Below are 7,541 nucleotides of genomic sequence, written 5' to 3' on the forward strand. Positions count from 1 at the left end.
CATGATTATAGGTTTATTTATAAGTTAATTCATAACTCATGATTATAGGTTTATTTATGAGTTAATTCATAACTCATGATTATAGGTTTATTTATGAGTTAATTCATAACTCATGATTATAGGTTTATTTATGAGTTAATTCGCAACTCATGATTATAGGTTTATTTATGAGTTAATTCATAACTCATGATTATAGGTTTATTTATGAGTTAATTCATAACTCATGATTATAGGTTTATTTATGAGTTAATTCATAACTCATAATTATAGGTTTATTTATGAGTTAATTCATAACTCATGATTATAGGTTTATTTATGAGTTAATTCATAACTCATGATTATAGGTTTATTTATTAGTTAATTCATAACTCATAATTATAGGTTTATTTATTAGTTAATTCATAAGTTCACACGCCTTTGCACTGTTGATTCCCTTTCTTACTTGATTGTGGAAAGAAAGTATTACAGCCTACCACCAAATTTTAGATTTACACCAACTGAATTAATTTAACTTGCTATTTCAAAATACCTTATCTCCAAATTCATACGTAATCGTTTGTTTTTTTTTGTTTTGTTTTTTTTTATCTCACAGACTCCATTTATTATCAAATAGTGTTACCGTATTTTAATTTCTTTGACATTTTCGTAGACTTCCCTTACTACAAAATATTGTTGGTATATTTCGATTTTTCATCTCGACATATGCGGAGACATTTTGTTATGAAAAATTCTATTTTGAAGCAATTGTTTACACAAGTTAGAAAACATTATAAATCATGTAATCTATGGAGGCATTACTCAGCATGTTTTATTGCTTTAGGTTTTTCTTGATTATTTTACAGTTTGCGTTGTTGAGCTACACAATCTTCACCCCTCCCATATTATCAATCTAATGTTGATTCATTTCAAAAATGGTTTCATTGGTATTTACTATTATAAATGAACTGAGTGGCCAATTAATTAGCCCTACTCATCAACTGGTCCTTTTTGATGATAACGGCAACAGTCCGAGTCCGCCATGTTTCATTTGAAGTGTGTTTGTTGACAACCATGGGGAAAATATTCTCAAAACAAACCACGAGACGATACATAATTCAATAGTTTATTGGCGATCCAAAAAACAAAATTCGTATGAACCGTGATTGTTCATATTCACAAGGAAAAAAACACTCCCAGCGGCTTAGACACAAGGCGCTGGCCAAGATATTTGACTCTAGATCAGAAATCCATACCAGAAAAGCTAAGTTAACCGCAAAACGGAAGTAATCTCTTCCCTTACACAGTACCCCCCCCTCTCTCTCTCTCTCTCTCTCTCTCTCTCTCTCTCTCTCTCTCTCTCTCTCTCTCTCTCATATTTATGTTACCCAATACTTCACAAGCGACAATCAAAAGATTTGTGCTTTGTCGGAGATGCAAAACAAAATAAAAACTCTAAACTTTACCGATTGTCGTTTTCTATTGCAAAGTTTAATAAACATATTTTGCAGATCAAGAATACGCTTCCTCGGGGATGCATACTTCTCAATCTCACTTTCTGACCGTGATGTGACATTTCTCCCACGCTTTGCCTTCTCTCTTCGAGAAGATTTTGGTTTATTTTACCCTTACCAGGGAATACCAACGTAGCTATCCTATCATTTTTTGTAGGTCAGAGTGTCTCTCCTTCGTGGTGCTTACTTCTCAACCCCACTTGTCTAACGTGTCTCTACCGGTGCGAGATAATAAATACCCAATTCATCATGATCAGGTTTTTACTTCAGTACCAAATCAACAGAATTTAAAGTAGTCCTTTAATGGCCATTTCTCTGTTGATTGGGCTGTGTGCAGTTTTATGTGGTCCACGCTCACAGGCGTGTCTTCTCGCTTTGAGTAGAGGTTAGTTTATTGCTAATCGCCTCAGATGTTCTTACCGGATAATGCCAATTGTGTTGCCCAAGCAATTTCTACCGGTTAACGCGCTGACACCTCAATCCAACTTTCCAACCCAGCTGTTATATTTCTATCTCAAGAAAGAGAGAAGGATTGAAAAGAGTTGAAGTCGGAACAGCAATATTTATACATTTCAATGGTTATGTAATTCTATGTGTATGTATTTATATATTTCAATGTGTATGTGTTTATATATTTCAATGTGTATGTGTTTATAGGTTTCAATGTGTATGTGTTTATAGGTTTCAATGTGTATGTGTTTATATATTTCAATGTGTATGTGTTTATATATTTCAATGTGTATGTGTTTATATATTTCAATGTGTATGTGTTTATATATTTCAATGTGTATGTGTTTATATATTTCAATGTGTATGTGTTTATATATTTCAATGTGTATGTGTTTATAGGTTTCAATGTGTATGTGTTTATAGGTTTCAATGTGTATGTGTTTATAGGTTTCAATGTGTATATGTTTATATATTTAATGTGTATATGTTTATATATTTAATGTGTATATGTTTATATATTTAATGTATATATGTTTATATATTTAATGTGTATATGTTTATATATTTAATGTGTATATGTTTATATATTTAATGTGTATATGCTTATATATTAAATGTGTATATGCTTATATATTAAATGTGTATATAATTATATATTAAATGTGTATATGCTTATATATTTCAATTTGTATATGTTTATATATTTCAATGTGTATATGTTTATATATTTCAATGTGTATATGTTTATATATTTCAATGTGTATATGTCTATATATTTCAATGTGTATATGTCTATATATTTCAATGTGTATATGTCTATATATTTCAATTTGTATATGTCTATATATTTCAATTTGTATATGTCTATATATTTCAATTTGTATATGTCTATATATTTCAATTTGTATATGTCTATATATTTCAATTTGTATATGTCTATATATTTCAATTTGTATATGTCTATATATTTCAATTTGTATATGTCTATATATTTCAATTTGTATATGTCTATATATTTCAATTTGTATATGTCTATATATTTCAATGTGTATGTGTTTACATATTTAATGTGTATGTGTTTATGTATTTCTGTGTATATGTTTATGTATTTCTATGTGTATATGTTTATATATTTTTATGTGTATATGTTTATGTATTTCTATGTGTGTTTATGTAATTCTTTTAATATGTTTATATATGTTATGTGTATGTGTTAATATATTTTATGTATATGTTTATGTATTTCCTTGTGTATATCAGTTTGTATATACGTATATGATAATATTTTGTGTATATATGTATATGTTTATATTTGTATATGTATATTTTTCTCTGTATTTTTCTATGTTTATGCATTTATGTAATTTTCTATGTTTATGCATTTTTATACCTACTTTATGCATTTCTATGTGCATATATTTCTATATTTCTGTGTGTATATGTTTATATGTTTGTATGTGTATATATTTTTGTGTTTTGATGTGTTTATATATTTCTATGTTTATGTTTATGTGCTTTCGATGAGTATATTTTTATTTTTCTATGTATTTTCTTAATTGATTTTTCGGTCATAACGAATTTTGATAAGTAGCCCCTAAGGTCATAATAAAGATGACTGTTCTGATAATAACTAAAAATTGTCGCGATCCGAGATTCCTCCGTAACATTGGCGCTGCGCGGTCTTATCGTTTTTCTCGTTCATCTCATTTAGTCATAGATACAGTCTTATAAGTTTTATTTTATGGTAACCAATGTCATCGTACCTCGATGGGCTACTGCCGGAAATAAAGAAGGGTGGAAGTAAACACGTATTTAAACGGCTGCACCTTTCGATAAAAAGAAAACAATGCCAATGTACAGGCCTCCATATTTGTAAAGACTGGCAACTATAAGTAAAACTTTCAAACGTGCACCTGTGTTCAAACCTCCAAGAAATATCGTAAAGGAAAATCAATAATTGACTTACAACTGAATTCTGTCTTCTATTGTTTTTTCCAATGCTTTCTTTTCATCACAAGACTTCTTTTTATTCTTTAACAGTTGTTCTTGCTCGTTTTATGTTGTACAGTTTATCATGTTTGCGCATGCGTTCTTTATTTTTTATTATTGCTTCTTTGTCTCTTTTTTATTTTTTCAACCAATGTGTACATGTTTTTGAACTTCTTGATCGTTTTTATCGTTATTTTATCGTATAACATTTTAATCTATTATAGTTTTTTTTTCTGGTTGGTTTGTTGATTTTTGTTATTTTAAACTTTTTTTCTTATTCTTTTGTTTTTTTATTGTTTTTTGACAGCTTTCTTCTATTTTATTTTTATTTATTTTTATTTTATTTATTTATTTATTTTTGCTTTTTTCTTGAACTAAAATCTTTTGTTCCTTATCATCTTTTTTGTATGGCTTTGGTAAGATCGGAGATAATAACGTCTTTGGGTATTGCCAGGAATCGCACCGAGAATAAATCTAAAAGTTATGTTATGTCTAACAAGCGGTCGTGTATGCATATAAAAATGAATTAAATATTGAGGGGGTAGAATCGTTACTAGCAAATGTTAACATGAACAGTGTTTGTAAATGAAAAGTCAACAAAAACATGATTAAATAAAAAAATATGATATAATATTAACTTTACAAAAAGATTGAAGACATTTTAGTCAGAAATGTTCGTTTAGGAAAGTCTTGTGTTCTGGTAAGAAAATGTTCAGTAAATATCAGACACGTAGTTTACGGATGTGTGTCTCTATATGTTTGTTAGTGTGTATAAACGTGTATCACTATAATGCGTATGTGCGTATTAGACAATGTGTCACTGTGAAAGTATACGTTGGTATATGAGATGATCTAGACCTACGTAAGTTTTCATGTGTTCTTTTCCGTTTCATTTCTCCTAACAGGGTAGCGTTATGAGCATACGTTTTCAGCTCTTTCGTGATGCACGTGACTTATCTCCGATTTCGTTTTGTTCCTTTTCTCTTTTTCTTTTCTTTTTATCGTTTTTATGTTTCCTTTTTGCTTCCTGTTTTATTCCTTTCATATTTCATTTTTATCGTTTTCATCCTTTTGTGTTTGTGTAAAACGCAGAGCTTGATCTCAAAAAGCGTTCACAAAATTGATCTTTTATAGGGTCACCACATTGCTGAAAATCAAAATGGCCTCTACTAGTATAGCGTATTTCCTGTCCAGCTTCCGTGTAAAACACATCTACATGACAGTAAGTTTTCATCATAACAGACACTTTTGCATTTACCCTTTGAACGAGACAGTAGTTTAATTAAACTTTATAACAGTTCGAATGTATATTTCATTTACATTCATATCTTTATATCATCCTTATGCGTATTAATGCATTTTATATCGTATGTAATATGAATTTAATATCGTATGTAATATGCTTTTTATATCGTATGTAGTATGCTTTTTATATCGTATGTAATATGCTTTTAATATCGTATTTAATACGCTTTTTGATCGTGTGTAATATGCTTTTTATATCGTATGCAATATGTGTTTTATATTGTATGTAATGTGCTCTTTATATCGCATGTAATATTTATTTTGAATCGTATGTAATATGCTTTTTGTATCGGATGCTTTTTATATCCTATGTAATGCTTTTTTTCTCGTATGTAATATGTTTTTAACATCGTATGTAATATGCTTTTTATATCGTATGTAATATGAATTTAATATCGTATATAATATGCTTTTATATCGTATGTAATAGGATTTTTATATCGTATGTAATATGCTCTTACATATGATGTAATATGCTTTTGTATTAGATTTAATATGCTTTTTGTATTGCATGTAATATGAATTTTTTATCGTATGGAATATGCTTTTTATATCGTATGTAATATGGTTTTTATATCGAATTTTATGTTTTTATCTCAGATGTAAGATGCTTTTTATATCGTATGAAATATGAATTTAATATCGTATGTAATATGCTTTTTCTATCGTAAGTAGTATGCTTTTTATATACTATATAATATGCGTTTTATATCAGATGTTGTATGCATTTTATATCGTGTGTTATATGATGTCATGTGTAATATTCTTTTATATCAAATGTAATATTCTTTTCATATCGTATTTAATATGCATTTTATATCGTATAAACTCTGAATTGTATATCGTATAAACTCTGAATTGTATATCGTATAAACTCTGAATTGTATATCGTATGTAATATGAATTTTATATAATATGTAATATGCATTTTATATCGTATTTAATATGAATTTTATATCGTATGTAATATTAATTTCATATAGTACGTAATATGCTGTCTATATTGTATGTAATACGCTTTTTGTATCGTATTTAATATGCGATTTATATCGTGTGTAATATGTTTTAACTCGTATTTAATGTGCTTTTTATATTAGATGTAATATGCTTTTTGTATCTTATGTAATATGCTTTTAATATTGTATGTAATTTTATATCGTATGCAATATAAATTTTATGTCGTATCTAATATGCTGTTTATATCGTATGTAATATGATTTTTATATAGTATGTAATATTCTTTTTATGTAATGTTTTTTATATCGTTTTCGTTTGCTTTTTATATCGTATGTAATATACCTTTTATATCGTATATATTATTCGTCCTGTATAGGATGTAATATGTTTTTATATAGTATGCAATGTCCTTTTTATATCCTATGTAATATTCTTTTTATATCTCATGTAATATTCTTTTATGTAAGCATTTTATGCATTTTATATCGTATGTAATATGAATGTTACATTGTATATAATATACTTTTTGTATCATATGTAATATGCTTTTTAGATCATGCTATTTTATCGTATTTAATATGATTTTATATCGTATGTAATATGTTTTTACATCGTATGTAATATGCATTTTACATCGTATGTAATATATTTTTATAACAGATTGAATATGCATTTTTATCGTATGTAATATAAATTTTACATATTATCTAATATGCTTTTATCAGATGTAATATGCTTTTTACATCGTATGTAATATGCTTTTTACATCGTATGTAATATGCTTTTTACATCGTATGTAATATGCTTTTTACATCGTATGTAATATGCTTTTTACATCGTATGTAATATGCTTTTTACATCAGATGTAATATGTTTTTCATATCGTATGCTATATGCTTTTTATATCGCAAATTATATGCTTTTTATATAAGATGTAATATGCATTTTATATCGTATGTTATATTAAGTGTATATCGAATGTAATATGCTTTTTATATCAGATGCAATATGTGTTTATATCGTATGTAATGTGCTTTTTATATTGTATGGAATACGATTTTTATATCGTATCTAATATGCTTATATCGTATGTAATAGGATTTTTATATCAGATTTAATGTTTTTTATATCGTATGTAATATATTTTGTATGTCTTGTGTAATATGGTGTTTGTATCGTATGTAATAGTAACTTTATATCGTATGTAATAGTAATTTTATATCGTATGTAATAGTAATTTTATATCGTATGTAATAGGATTTTTATATCAGATTTAATGTTTTTTATATCGTATGTATTACACAAGACATAAAACGTATGTATTACACAAGACATAAAACATATGTTTTA

The sequence above is a fragment of the Euprymna scolopes genome, chromosome 22 (assembly GCF_053919585.1).
Source record: "Euprymna scolopes isolate OS-2025 chromosome 22, ASM5391958v1, whole genome shotgun sequence".
NCBI classification, from domain to species: domain Eukaryota; kingdom Metazoa; phylum Mollusca; class Cephalopoda; order Sepiida; family Sepiolidae; genus Euprymna; species Euprymna scolopes.